At 37.5% G+C, this 13,552-nt stretch overlaps 1 long non-coding RNA gene across 1 annotated transcript; it reads right to left on the bottom strand.

Moving 5' to 3' along the window:
* Positions 1-3,445: 3,445 nt before the first annotated feature.
* LOC130551093 (uncharacterized) lies at positions 3,446-4,970 on the bottom strand. Its single transcript, XR_008962535.1, has 2 exons — positions 4,569-4,970; positions 3,446-4,321 (listed from the first exon to the last, which is right to left on the bottom strand). It is a non-coding gene; the product is annotated as an uncharacterized LOC130551093 (long non-coding RNA).
* Between the last annotated feature and the right edge of the window lie 8,582 nt (positions 4,971-13,552).

Raw genomic sequence — 13,552 nt, forward strand, 5'->3', positions numbered from 1 at the left:
TGGCTGTCCGCCGACAGGAACAGTACCCTCACCTGGACTCATGCAGTCAATCACACTTCTTAGCAGGTCCAGTGAGTCACGGAGACATCGCTGCAATACACTGACCTCATCTCGCAGGAGCTGAACCTGAGACCGCAAGTCTCCATCACTCCCCTGAAGTGTGCTGTGTCTTGGCAAACAGTCAGAATGAAGCAGTAAATCAATTANTAGGATGTAAATAAAGCATTTTCTGTCATCCACTATAACTGTTTAAACTCACTATTTCCGCATTCACTCCTAAATAGTGACATCCAGCTCTCAGATAAAATAAAACATTCCTTATAAAGAAAATGGTACTCACCAAGGAGAAATGTAATACAAAAATTAAAAGAAATGAGGTATTTTCCCCGCAAAACTCAGGTTAGATTCTATTCCTTCGGTTTGTAAGCGCTAAATTTCTTCAACGTCATTTCCACCTATATTGTTTTTACAGCTGTCCATCTTTACCCGGAACTACTTTTGCAGGGCGCGGAGCTAACTTTTCACTTTCTCAGCACCTTCTTCCTTCGTTTAAATTAGTTATAATTAAAACAACAAACATTAATGTTCTTTTCTGACTTAGTGGTTTTTAGCAACACCCATAAAAATAATAAAATAAAAGTAATTACAATTATCTATGAACTAGGCTATTGACCTGTGCTACACTTGTCATTCTTGGTATAGAATTGTCACTGCTACACATTTATGCAATACCTGTAAATAAATAATTTAATAAATAATACAATTTAGTTCATTATTATGATTATTATTATGTAACTAGAATTATTCACGCCAAAATCCAGACATTACTTACCCTTGTTGCTCCAAACCTGTTTTGTGCTTTTCTGTGGATGTAAATACAGAGATCCATTTAATAGGAGCACTTGTGACCAGTCTACTAGTCATATAGATTACAAAATGCCAATGAAAATTGATTGTTGTTTGTTATGATAGTTTAATGTATTGTATGTAGGGCTGGACATGGGGGGAGGGGATACAGGGGATATAAATCCAGTGATATAAATGTACTATGCAATGTTCATTGTAACGCAACGTAAGGGGGCCTTGTGCAACGAGGGAAGAAAAGTTAATGTTGCCAGGAAAAATATGAACAAGAAACAATGCTGTTTTACTTTCCACGGGTTATTAAGTCCTCACATCGTCTGCTCGTCAGCATACATGCGGGCTGAGCGACAAAACACAAAACATCCTCACGTTGGTAAACAAAAGAAAAAGAAAAAGGATAGAAGTCGGCAGAGCGGTTCTCTCGTCTTCCCCCCACTGCTTCTGTACCACCACCCACACGCATGCGCAGTGTCCTCTCTACCGTAACTGCTCAAGTGGCCGTTACATCATACATAAATCTAGTGGGAATTTCTATGTTTCTACAAGTAAATGTCCTCAAATGAAGCACCCCTAAAATCTCAGCCATTTCCTTTACTTATTGCATATAATAAAAAAATATACAGTATTGACATTAATTGCATATTTACCACACTTTGTTAGTTTTGATACAAAATCACTGCAATGATACCTTTAATAGTACTTCGTTCATTAATCCTTACACGTGACCCATTGTACACATAACTGTGCTTTTTGATTCATTTGTAAATTCTTAAGGACTGTATAAGAAATAACAATAAAACGATAAGATTAACGTATGTTATAAATACATACATAGAAAATTTCTGCAACACAGGTGGCATAAAACAGACAAAACAATAAAACCCTAAACACAATACTCTTATAAACAATGCAGCTTCAATATTTACAATTGTTTTTATAACGTTAGTTACATGTTTAGGTCAGAATCACCTTCTATGAAGGCCGAGAGGGCCAAAACGTAGTTAGAAGTTAATGAAGTAATTGCGTTAACGCGTAGTACGTGTTAACACGTAATTGCGTGTTAACACGAGTTTTGTGCAGTGACATTGGACCACGGAACTTTACCGCCACCTGCTGGTGTGGCGGTATTACTCAAACAAACAGACCCAGCAGACTGGTTTTTGACTAGATGACCTGTATTTTGAGAGCATACGTAGTCTACAACTGTATAGAGTGATTACAGAATAACTAAAATAACAAGTGTGTTAAATGCCTAATATTGTTTAAACGGACCCATTCAACTTATAAACGCTGAAAGGCTCATAACATTTTCAGAATCACAATATACAATACACTTTTTAAGTTTAAATGCATCTTTCTCCAAACAATATTTTCATAGCATGCAAAGCATATTTCTAAGTAGCAAGTGTATGAGGCCATGTAAAAGAGAAATGAACATCAATATTTATACAGTCAATCCCTATGTATCAAAATATTGTTAGTGAGCCCCTTTCATAACACTTATAATGCAAGTAGTCCATTCCTCTGGTGTCTAATCAGCCTAATGTGCTGCTTCCAACCGATGATGACACGTGCTGGCCTATTGCACATATCAGTCTTTGAACTGTTTTGTAATTGTTTTTAACAAAAATGTATTGTAGTGAAATATGTAACAATGACATGGAAAGCATAATTCACAGTTAGACAGGTACCCTGTTAGAGTAAGACATATGATGTGTAATATAGACGGACCCTCCTGAAGGTGTTTCTATTTGTAACTGTTTAACATTGTGCCTCTGTAAACAAAACTGTTGTTTAATGTTTGATTGTTAATGAAACCGAAATGTATTGTAATATGTTGAAAACATTGCAAACAGACATTAACAGATAAAATATGAATAAATGGGCCACATTACAGCCTCTAAAAGAAAGTAATAGGACCATCATAAAGACAGCTTTGCTACTACAAATTATTATTATAAACTTGTAACCTTACATGTGTGACTTTAATGTTTTGTTACATTACATTACCCTTGTTTGGTTGCTCAAACTGACAAGTTATTGCATTTGAAGAAATAAGCTTCTTGAGTATGAAAAGTACAGAACATACACATTCAAGTCAGCTCAGTTTTATTGTCATTCTGTTATATGTGGGGTCATACAAAGGAATGATATGTCTCACAGGACCACGGTGTTACACATTTAACACATAACTTAAACCAGGGCTCTCCAACCCTGCTCCTGGAGAGCTACCGTCCTGAAGATATCAGTTCCAACCCCAATCAAACACACCTGTTCCATCCTATCAAAGTGTTCAGGGTTGCTGGATAAATACAGACAGATGTGCTGAAGAGGGGTTGGAGCTGAAGTCTGCAGGATGGTAGCTCTCCAGGAGCAGCGTTGGAGATTACAAATAACATTACACATAACTATACATATATATTATATAAACACATTTAAACTGACTAAGTCTAACCAATGAGCTAAGAATTAAGCTAACAATTCCTACCTGCAAAATATTCAATTTTCAATTGTATTTATATAGCGCTTTTCACAATTATCATTGTTGCAAAGCAGCTGTACATACATCATAATTTTAAAAAAGTATATGATATTAAGACACATGGTATTATTTCTCAATGCAATGTACACTGATGAAACTGAAATAAATGTTATCTTGGATTGTCAGAAACGGTCAATTATTTAATTGAAGTATATTTAATCTAGGTATATTATTATTTTAAATATTGTTAAATTACAATATACCAGAACAGTTTGCAATAATACCAAAACGTATGAAAAGAATATATTTGTTCAAGTTAAAGTATGGTAATTGTTAGTTGTCATCAGGTGGATTGCCCATCATCACAAGCATCTGGCTGAACTGGGAAGAGCATCAGGCCACAACCCGGAGCTTGGACTGGCGACCTCTGGTGTCTTCGGGAACTCCAGGACGGGGCATGGAAAACAAAACAAACTGATATTAGTGTAGAGGCCGCTCATAGAAAGTGTAACAAAGTTACACATTATGATAAAAGAGAAACATACAAAGAAACTGCATAGATAAAATAGGTTTGTATAGCAGACAAGGATGTTACAGCAACTAATGAAGCATAATTGAAACCAGTAACTTGCTGACCCTGAGCCAGATATGCTTACATGCTTTTAAGGTTTTTCTGTAATAAACACAGACACAACAACTTGAGGTGTGTAAACTAATATTGCTTACAACAATATAAGGCAGAATAATCATGTGTGCACAGGAAAATAATTTTAAATAAGCATTCATATATCCACCTGTGCGGTACATGGCTTGGTGCGCATCAAGGCAGGTTGGTCCAAGTTTATTTTGCCAAACAACTCCTTTGTTAATGTATGCAGTCCCTCAACAAGCAGATTCAGCTTCTGGTTTATTGATTATTATGTTGTCATCCAAATCAGCATCTGTCAAGCTTGTGAATCAACACAGGCGCATAATCTGTTAAGGGCAAACATGCAAAGAAGAAAATCTTCAACAAGAGTGGCTTGTATTAGTAATATCTGAAATAAGACCATTATTTTCCCTTAAAATGAATTTTGTATCAATAATGGCTATTCCAATGAAAATCCTAGAATGAGCGTCAGATCAACAAGATTTGAGAATATTATTTAACATGTTAACTTGGAAGCATTGCGAACCCCTTTACCTCTTGCAAACACAGCGTATTCCTGTTAACATCACTCACCTCGCTGGCCACTCTGTCTGTGCAAGCCTGCCTGACTGACTGTCTGTTGCCCAAAGCCATTTTCCCAACGAAACTATTTCTCATTTTCTTCTGCGGTTTCTCTTCTTGTATTTCTCGGTGGTAGGTTTCGCTTCTTCCGTGTGCGTTTACCTTGCGTCAATGTCCGTGGCTTATGATGTAAACTCACTGTAAGCTTAACGTAGTGTTTGGGTCACAACATCATGAATAATTCAAATAAAACGAAGGTGTGTTGTCATGTTGACACTGGCTGTCGTAACAGCTTGTAATCCTTCTTATGGCTATTAATGCGGTGATGCGCGCCTTCGTTTCATTGTGAATATTCATTCATGTGTAGACGTGCACTGATCTAGCGGTTACGACAGCCCAGCTCACCAACTTCGCAACTTCCTTTAGAGGAGGAGCTCTTAACAACGGTGACGAAGAAGAAAGTCAATCTTTATATGCTTGTGCCATCTAGTGGTTATTTGTGGTAACGATTAGACATGTAATACACAAATGAAACGTTTACATTAGAAACATAAACGCAAAGGAAATACGAATGCATTTTAAACAGAGCTCTTAGAATCAGCAATATCAGACAACACAGGAAACACAATTAATAGTGTGAATGAACATTTTATTGTCAATTATGCTTACACGCAAGCACGCACACACAAACAAGGAATTTTGATTACAGCTTCCAGAGTAAAGATTAATTAAAACACATAAAACGAATTAAAACAAACTCACAATACTAAAGAGAAGTGAATGATATGTCTTAACGGGATCATCGTTTAGCGGAACTAATTAAGACAGAACTGTTTTCATCTGGAGATATTTATACGCACAGCTGAACACTGATGTACTAATGCGCTTGCACTCTTTTTTTGTGTGTGTGTTAAAATCAGACAGGTAACGTTAACTAAGTGTGGAATAAGTGGAATGGTTTTCTTTGTTTTCTTCCACCTTTCTGTAGGTGGTTACTGTTGTACGTTAATTACTTTAGCGTGTAAAGTATGGTGTGTTTGTTTACTTGTGATACTGAATTTTATACAGCATGTTTATGCTTTATTTTTTGTAGGGATGCACCGAATCTAACATTCTTGGCCGAAGCCGAACATGATGTGAAACACTTGGCTGAAGGCCGAATAATACCGAACACCGAATATGGTTTTTGCATTTCTTCTATTTATTAAGCTATTTTTTCACTATTGCACAAACTGAATAGTCAAAATTTGCTTTTAAAAATTTGTCTTGCTTTTCAATAAAATACAATACAACTTAATATAAAATTGAGCAAAACAAAATACATTAAAACAAAACATTTAATAGCCTATATTAATTAGGCCTATAACTGACTCTAAAAGAATGTCATGTAAGTTACTCTGTACCCCTACAACAAAACAGTTCATTAAAAGTGTCATTCCACATTAGGCCTATAAACTAAAAATACGAATAAACTAAAACTGTTGGATTATTATAGGCTACGTTGCAAATGATTTTAAGAAAAAAAAACATCGAACGCAAGCAATTCTGACTGATGCTGACTGACAACCATATCAGTTCACGTCTCTCCTCCAAACTCCGCCCACAGAAGCTGACTGTTCTCTGGTGCACTCGTGCCGGGATGCACAGAACATACTTTGACAAGTTGTTTAGTACAGGGAACTGTGTGCGCGCGACCACTGTATGATGTCAAAGGATGTCGCGAGCGGCTAGGGCTTACCGGATCAGACAGCCCGCTCCCGTCTGAAGTACACAAGTTACCGACCGGTAAAGACGCTTTCATTCGGAAATTTACTTCCGTGCGGCAAGTCCCGTGCTGTGTCTTTTTCTGACACCTTAAAATGCTCCACACACACACTGCCAAAATGTTTGCGGCATTAATAAAGCGCACGTCTCTCTCTCTCTCTCTCTCTCTGCGCTGGTTGCTAGTTGATCGTTTCTCGAGTCATGTTCGGTAAAATTTATTCGGCCATTTCACATATTCGGCCGAATACCGAACATGCGTTTTTTGCTATTTTCGGCTGAATATATTCGGTGGCCGAACATTCGGTGCATCCCTATTTTTTTGTCTTAGTTTAATTGATATATGATTGTCAGTTAACCGTTATATTCCTCTGTTGGTGTTTATTGTGATGTTACTATAACAGTTTGTTGATTGAGTCGTATAAAAGACAAAGATGCAATTATTTGTCATTATTTTCAGTTCTTATGTCTGATGTTTATTATCGTTGTCTCTGTTGTCATCATGTTTGTCATTTATGACTTCTGAATAAACCCTTAGTGAGTGAAAAGAGCTTGTACGGGTGTTACTGGAGCAAGCCACGTAAAACAACATTAAAATGCACCATATACAATTACAATAGTATGATGCACATAGAATATGCACATGCGTATTTAGGCATGTGTATGTAAACTATGTTCTGTTGATCTCTTTCAGGCGAATTCACCACTGTGTCCAAAGATACTAGTAGTTTAAAGAAAAACAGGATAAAGAGAAAAACAGTCTTTGTATGACAGGGACCTGTGAATAGTATTCCAACCTGAAAAAACATTACAATGTGATGGTAAAAATAGTCATTCATGAATCATGTGTGCTATTGTTTGTCTACCCAAAAGCATTGATATTCACAACAATAGCATTGATTTGTACACTTTTGTACACATACTATGAAGCTTAAAAGAAAACCGAGTGTGTGTCCTGTCATTCTCTGGAGACACAACTTATTACCTTGCCACTCAGTCAGAACCTCTAACCCAGAGGCCTTACCTCCAGTTTAGGGCATTGGAATTTAGAATAGGGATAAAGCCTTTCAGAGTTGTGATACTCCATGCATTAATTCAATTGTTCAAACATGGAAATGTGTATAATTATGTGATAATGAATTGGTGATGAGTCTTTTATAAAGACTGGAAATCCTTAAAGGTTGCTCCATTACTTATAACCAGTAAACAAAAATACATAAAAGTTGGGATGAGTGTTACCATAAGGCCGGTGTTGGCTATATGGAATTTATAAAAAAGTTTATGTTAATATTCTATTCCAAAAATTTAATTAATTTAGATTTATTACTAATGCAGTTTTATAATTTAGCATTGTTGCAAAGCAGCTTTACAGTGAATGCATATTAGTATAGACAGTAAAGGCAAAATAAAAGGTATAGGAATGTAGGAACAACATGACTTTACCTATTATTATGTATAATAATACATAATATTATGTCTAGCTGTAGCCTATTTACTGTATCCTAATTAATTTTGAAGTGTATGACTGAAATCATTAATTTTCTAGTACATAATAGGCACACACCCCAGCACCTGAAAACAGTCTGTAATAATACACTGTTATTTATTGTGATTCAATTTGAAAAAAGGTGTTATGTGTCTTGAGTGCACATTGAAAAAAGGTGTTAATGGATTCACTGAACCTTGAAAAATATTGCAGAACAATGCACAAAGATATCTCAGTATACCAGCTTCCAATACCAATATCGGGATATCTTCTGTACACTGACTCTGGTTCGAGCCCCTTCTGGGATGGAAAGCCTTTCTGTATGGAGTTTGCATGTTCTCCCAGTTTCAGTGTGGATTCTGTACACCTAGCAAATCATCCATACAAAACTGTTGCTTTCTTTTTTGTTTTGTTTTTTAACGAGAAAACAAGTCATAAGTTAGTTTGGCTGTATGGTCATCAAAAAGTTGGCCATCCTGTTGCTCACCCCTCCATACCTAAACAACTAACACACTGGAAATAAAGAAGACAGAGGTGAATGCCAATATGTGATAACAAATAACCAATAAAAACATTGACTTCATTCCACTACACACAGGTTGCCTTTATATTATAAGTCTTAAGGATGTTATGAAAGTAGCTCACTAACAAAAAATGAATGCATTGGGGTTGACATATGAATATTGATATTCATTTACTTTTTAACGTGTAAGTAAAAAAACGTGTCTATAGAAATGTCCTACAGTATAAGTGTTTGTGAAAATGTTATTTGGAGAGAATATGCAATTAAACTTACAATTTATATTTTGATGCTGAAAATGGCCATGACATTCAGCGTTTAAAAAGTCAATTTAAACGATAGTTAATTTTTTAATTAGTATGTAATCATTCTATATAGTTGTAGACTACTTATGCCCACAAAATACATTGTTCAGAATATATTTTAGATAAAATCTTGCAATTTAGAAGCCTAGTCTGTTGGTTCTGTTTGTTTGAGCAATAGGCTACCACCACGCCAGTAGGTGGTGGTAAAGCTCCGTGGTCCAATGTGCATGCACAAAACGACGTGTTAACACGTCATTTTAATATGGATAGGGTATGGGGTATTCCAAAGGGTCCTAAAAAATGACTTTGCAGCACACACTCGTCTCACTGAACCTGACGTCTGCATCTGCTAAACGTGACGTCTGCGTCTGCCACTTCACTCATTCCTCTGTATGAACGTGACGTCGGCATCTGCAGCGCAAAATGGACGGAGCTTGATTAAGTCCAGCTCCACCTCCGTGAGTTTAGTGAAGCGCTATCAAGCGCCCCCGACTGGCTGTTAACGTTAATGTAAGCCTGACATGCACCTACATGTAAACAATTATTAACAGAAAATAATTGTATACTTTCTGTTTGCCACTGTTAGTTAAAGCAATAAACACACCGCCAAGTAATAAATACATGTTCGCATGAATTTTACTGATCTTAAATTAAGATTTTATTTAAACTAGCAACCAAATGCCTCTTTATATTTAAGGCTTTTAACTTGAGGTTATTTAACATAAAAAATATAACTTAACACAATTAATACTTTTCAGAAGATCGCATGACATTACCTTCTTCTGCGTTGCTGCCACCTCTCCCATGCAGACACTGGCACTGTACCGTCTCGACCAGTGCTCGAATTGAAGGGGGGCTGGGGGATCCGGGACCCCCCATAAGAAGTAAAAAATAGACTTAGGGGGGTCCCTCAGATATTTTTATTTGAGTAAAAATTATAATGACAATGTGATTAAATTCATGAATGGATATGGTAATTTCGTGAATTAAATATTTACAATAATTTATATTAAGTTTGTTTATGGGCTAGTTGTTATGTCTCTTTAAATTTTAAACGCCATGTCTAAAGACCGCTAAGCGCAGGACATCGTTGACATGACTGCTTGATTGGCGTCGCTCCGGTGAAGCTCACTTCAGCTAAAAAATGGAGAATAATAAACCTCCACTCGCAGTCGGGAAGAGGAAGCTTCTACTTTTTTGAGGGGTAATTTTCTCTCTCTATATATCTTTCCATTATATTTATCAACTCCATGTCGGGGCTTTTGTATTCCTTGCATAAACTATTATTAGGCCTGGTTTTGGGGTGCTAGAGGTCTCGATGAAGATGAGCAGGGCCGGATTATCCAATGGGCATTATGGGCACAGGTCCAGGGGCCCATGCGCGCTTGGGGCCCAGGCAAGGGTAAGAAAATTTCACATAACAGCGTTTACGCCAAATTCATTTGTGTGCGCAAATTTCACATAACAGCGTTTACGCCAAATTCATTTGTGTGCGCACATTGAGGTGCACACACAAAACATTGTTTCTGAATTAGAAAATCTGTCTTTTGATTTAGTCACTTTTACGAGCCATCTAGCGGCTTTTGTTCAGAAGAAGCGCATAGCGACAAATCTAGCGACTTCTTGGATAAACCTTAGCTTACATTCAGTGCGAAAATGTCGCCAGTGCTGCCCCGCGAGCGCGAGGTCTCTCTTTCCCGGCGCAGGGATCCCTTCTCTCGGCGTCACTCTGTACAGTGAGTGGCAGGAAGAAGCACCACCGTACGACAGGTGACTCATGAATAAAATGAGTATAAAACAGCGTTTCCAACAACCTGTCACTGTTATCGACTGTTTGGATATATAAACATGAACAAATTTCATCCGTAAATATGCACATGGTTACCATGAGGCTGTGTGAAAGATCATATAACGTTAGCCGAAATCACCGCTTTTTATTGTGAGTTGGATGTCGCGTCATGAACTGACAACAGAAACTGAAAACACAGTATGTCAATGAGAACGGATTTATTGTTGTAAACATGAGTTGATATACCTCGCGGCTGTCTTAAATCTTAAAAGGTAAGCGTTTTTTACATTTATTTGGTGGTGCTTCCTTGCCAATTATGAATTATTTTAATTGATATAATGTTGATCAGTAACTGCCCTACTTTACCAATATTAAGCCTTCATTATTAGATAATCCACAGTGCTTTTACATACATTGCAAAATGTTGACATAGGCACACATATGATGATGTCGTAATATATAGGCTAAAGAATTATACTTATAATACTCGTTAATGCCGTTTACTGTAACACATTACACGCTTAAATAAGAACGTGAGTCGCAAGGTGCTTGTTATCAAATAAAGTTTAACAAATAGACAAATTACTCTTGAAGTACAATCATTGACAAAGACTGCCCATTTATTCTTAGAAAAATAAAGATGAAAATATTTGAAAATTGCACTTAAGAATATTCTTAAAAACCTTCTCTAATTTATCTTAAGAAAGTTCTTATATTTTCTCTTAAGAACAGTTTTGCATGTCCTGCATGTTTGTGTGTGAATTATGGAAGAATCTGATAGAACTGATTTGGTAGAGGTGTGGTAGTGTGTGCTGCTTGCATATGCCAGTGAGTTACAGTATGCTGGGAAATGTCTTAATATTGTTGGCTGGTCCAGAAAAGCATTGTTGCAATCATGGGTGTAAATCCTGTATGATGGAGGATGTGTACAGGTGTTTATATAGTCCTTCAGGTTGTGATCCATAGTTTGTAACTGTCAATGTAATCCTGTAAAAGATAGAGGTGTTTATACGCATGGTAGGCTAATGTAACGTGTTTAGTGCCCAGGGCCTCTGAATTCTTAATCCGGCCTGAAGATGAGTGACAGCTTTTTAGTAATTATTAAAGGGAGTGCTGTTGTGCGGTTTCTGTGCTATATATAATCCATTCAGAATTGTATAAAACTTGCTTTTCATGCTGCTAAAACAACCGCCACATACACGCTGCAAAGTTTCGGGAATTACATCGGCATATAAATGCGGGATTCACTCTTGAAATAGCTATGATTGACATATTGATAGCCATAGTTAGTTCCTGAATAAGGGTCTATCAGACAGAACGCGTCTTTTGCTGTGAGACGCGCCTCTTTGGAATTGTTTTCAGTTGGCAGGGAGCGTTTTGCGCGCTGCTTATGCGCGCCGGGCGCCTCGCGTTTCTGCCACCTGCGCGCCTCGCGTTTTAGGTAGAGCGCTCTGAGCCCCGAAGTTGAAAAAAACTCAACTCTGAGCAGAAAAGCGCTTACGTCATGTGGCTTTTTTCCATTGTCCAATCGGATGAGTGGATAGGCGGGGCTTCCCTTGTCGCAATGCTCGGAACGCCTGGAGACATGGAGGAGAAACTTGTTGTGGCTGTTTCGGGTTACCTAGCAACATACAAAAAAACGCTGCGCGCTGCTCTTTTCAAAGAGTCACCAAAGAGCAGCGCGGCGCGCCTCGTGTTTTCGAACATGTGAAAAGCCGTATCTTACGGAGACCGGGAGGACATGCTCGTTTCACTTAGTTTTGTTGTGGCCACGAGATATTACCTCGTGGGAACGTGATATGTTGTGGCCACGAGATGTTACCTCGTGGGAACGCGATATTATGTTGTGGCAACGAGATCAGCTTGTTGAGGTAACGACATCCTTATGTTGTGGCCACGCCATGTGAAGTCTTCCCTCAAGATCCTATGGTGAGGGAACGACTTCCTTTCTCGTGGCCACGACTTTGTATGTTGAGGGAACGACATCCTTATCTCGTGGCCACGACTTCGTATGTTGAGGGAACGACTTCCTTATCTTGTGGCCACGACTTAGTATGTTGAGGGAACGACATCCTTATCTTGTGGCCACGACTTAAATGCGTGCGCGTCTATTAGCGCTAACTATCAGAAATAGATAGGACTATAATAATATTTATTTTTAATTAAGATATAGCGCTGAACTAATTAAAAAACACACATTCGTTTCCTTTTAGTCGTTTCTATTTTTTCCTGTGATAAATTAATAGGTTTAATTGCGATATGGCTGGGCTGCACGATTAAGTCAAAAGCATATTTTTTACATTATTCCCCTTGATATTGTAATTGTAATTATTAATGATGATTCGTCTTTACATTTTATAATGATTTCAAGGCTCCAATTTCGGCGCGGGATTGCGCATAATTTAAATCGCCTTAATAATGCGAGAAGTTCCGGCACAAGTGTTGGCCTATTTGCTTAATCTCGGATCAAATAATGAAATAAACATACTGACGAGAACGAAATGAAATCAACATGTGAAACAGTCTGTCTTTATTCTAGAATTTAATTATACAATCTCCGTACCAGCCTTCTCTGTCTTTAGGTCAAACTGGCCCATATTGCTTATACTGCGCTTCTGGAGCACTCCATCTTGTCCGAAAAGCAAAGTATGAAGTTATAAGCCTATTTCATACAGAGATCTCGGAAAATGAACTATCGGAAATAGTTCACGCATAATGTGTCCCAGGATTTGTCTCGGGATGTCATATTATCACGCAAAATGTGTTGCAGGATCGTTCGATTTTGGTTCACACTGCCAGTGATTTTCTGGAATGTGTGCGTGCGTTCACACACATATCGTAAAGTTCCAGCAAATATATAACATGTAATGTACTGTGTTACGTGCAATTTTTTTGTGAACGGTTAGGGCTGTCATGGTGAATGAAATTTACTTGCGGTGGTTTAGGTGGCTCAATAGCCACTTTCCTTATATTTAGTTCCAAATATAGGCCCAAATAAGTTTTATTGTTGGGTTATTATTATGTTGTATATATTGTTGCTTTTTAAATGTTAAATAAAGTACTTTATATTTATATATTTATTGGTAATTGCAGAACAACTAAGTACAATAAGAACAGCGCTTTTCTAAGATAATG

The sequence above is a fragment of the Triplophysa rosa genome, unplaced genomic scaffold (genome assembly GCF_024868665.1).
Source record: "Triplophysa rosa unplaced genomic scaffold, Trosa_1v2 scaffold62_ERROPOS2744091, whole genome shotgun sequence".
Classification (NCBI taxonomy): Eukaryota; Metazoa; Chordata; class Actinopteri; order Cypriniformes; family Nemacheilidae; genus Triplophysa; species Triplophysa rosa.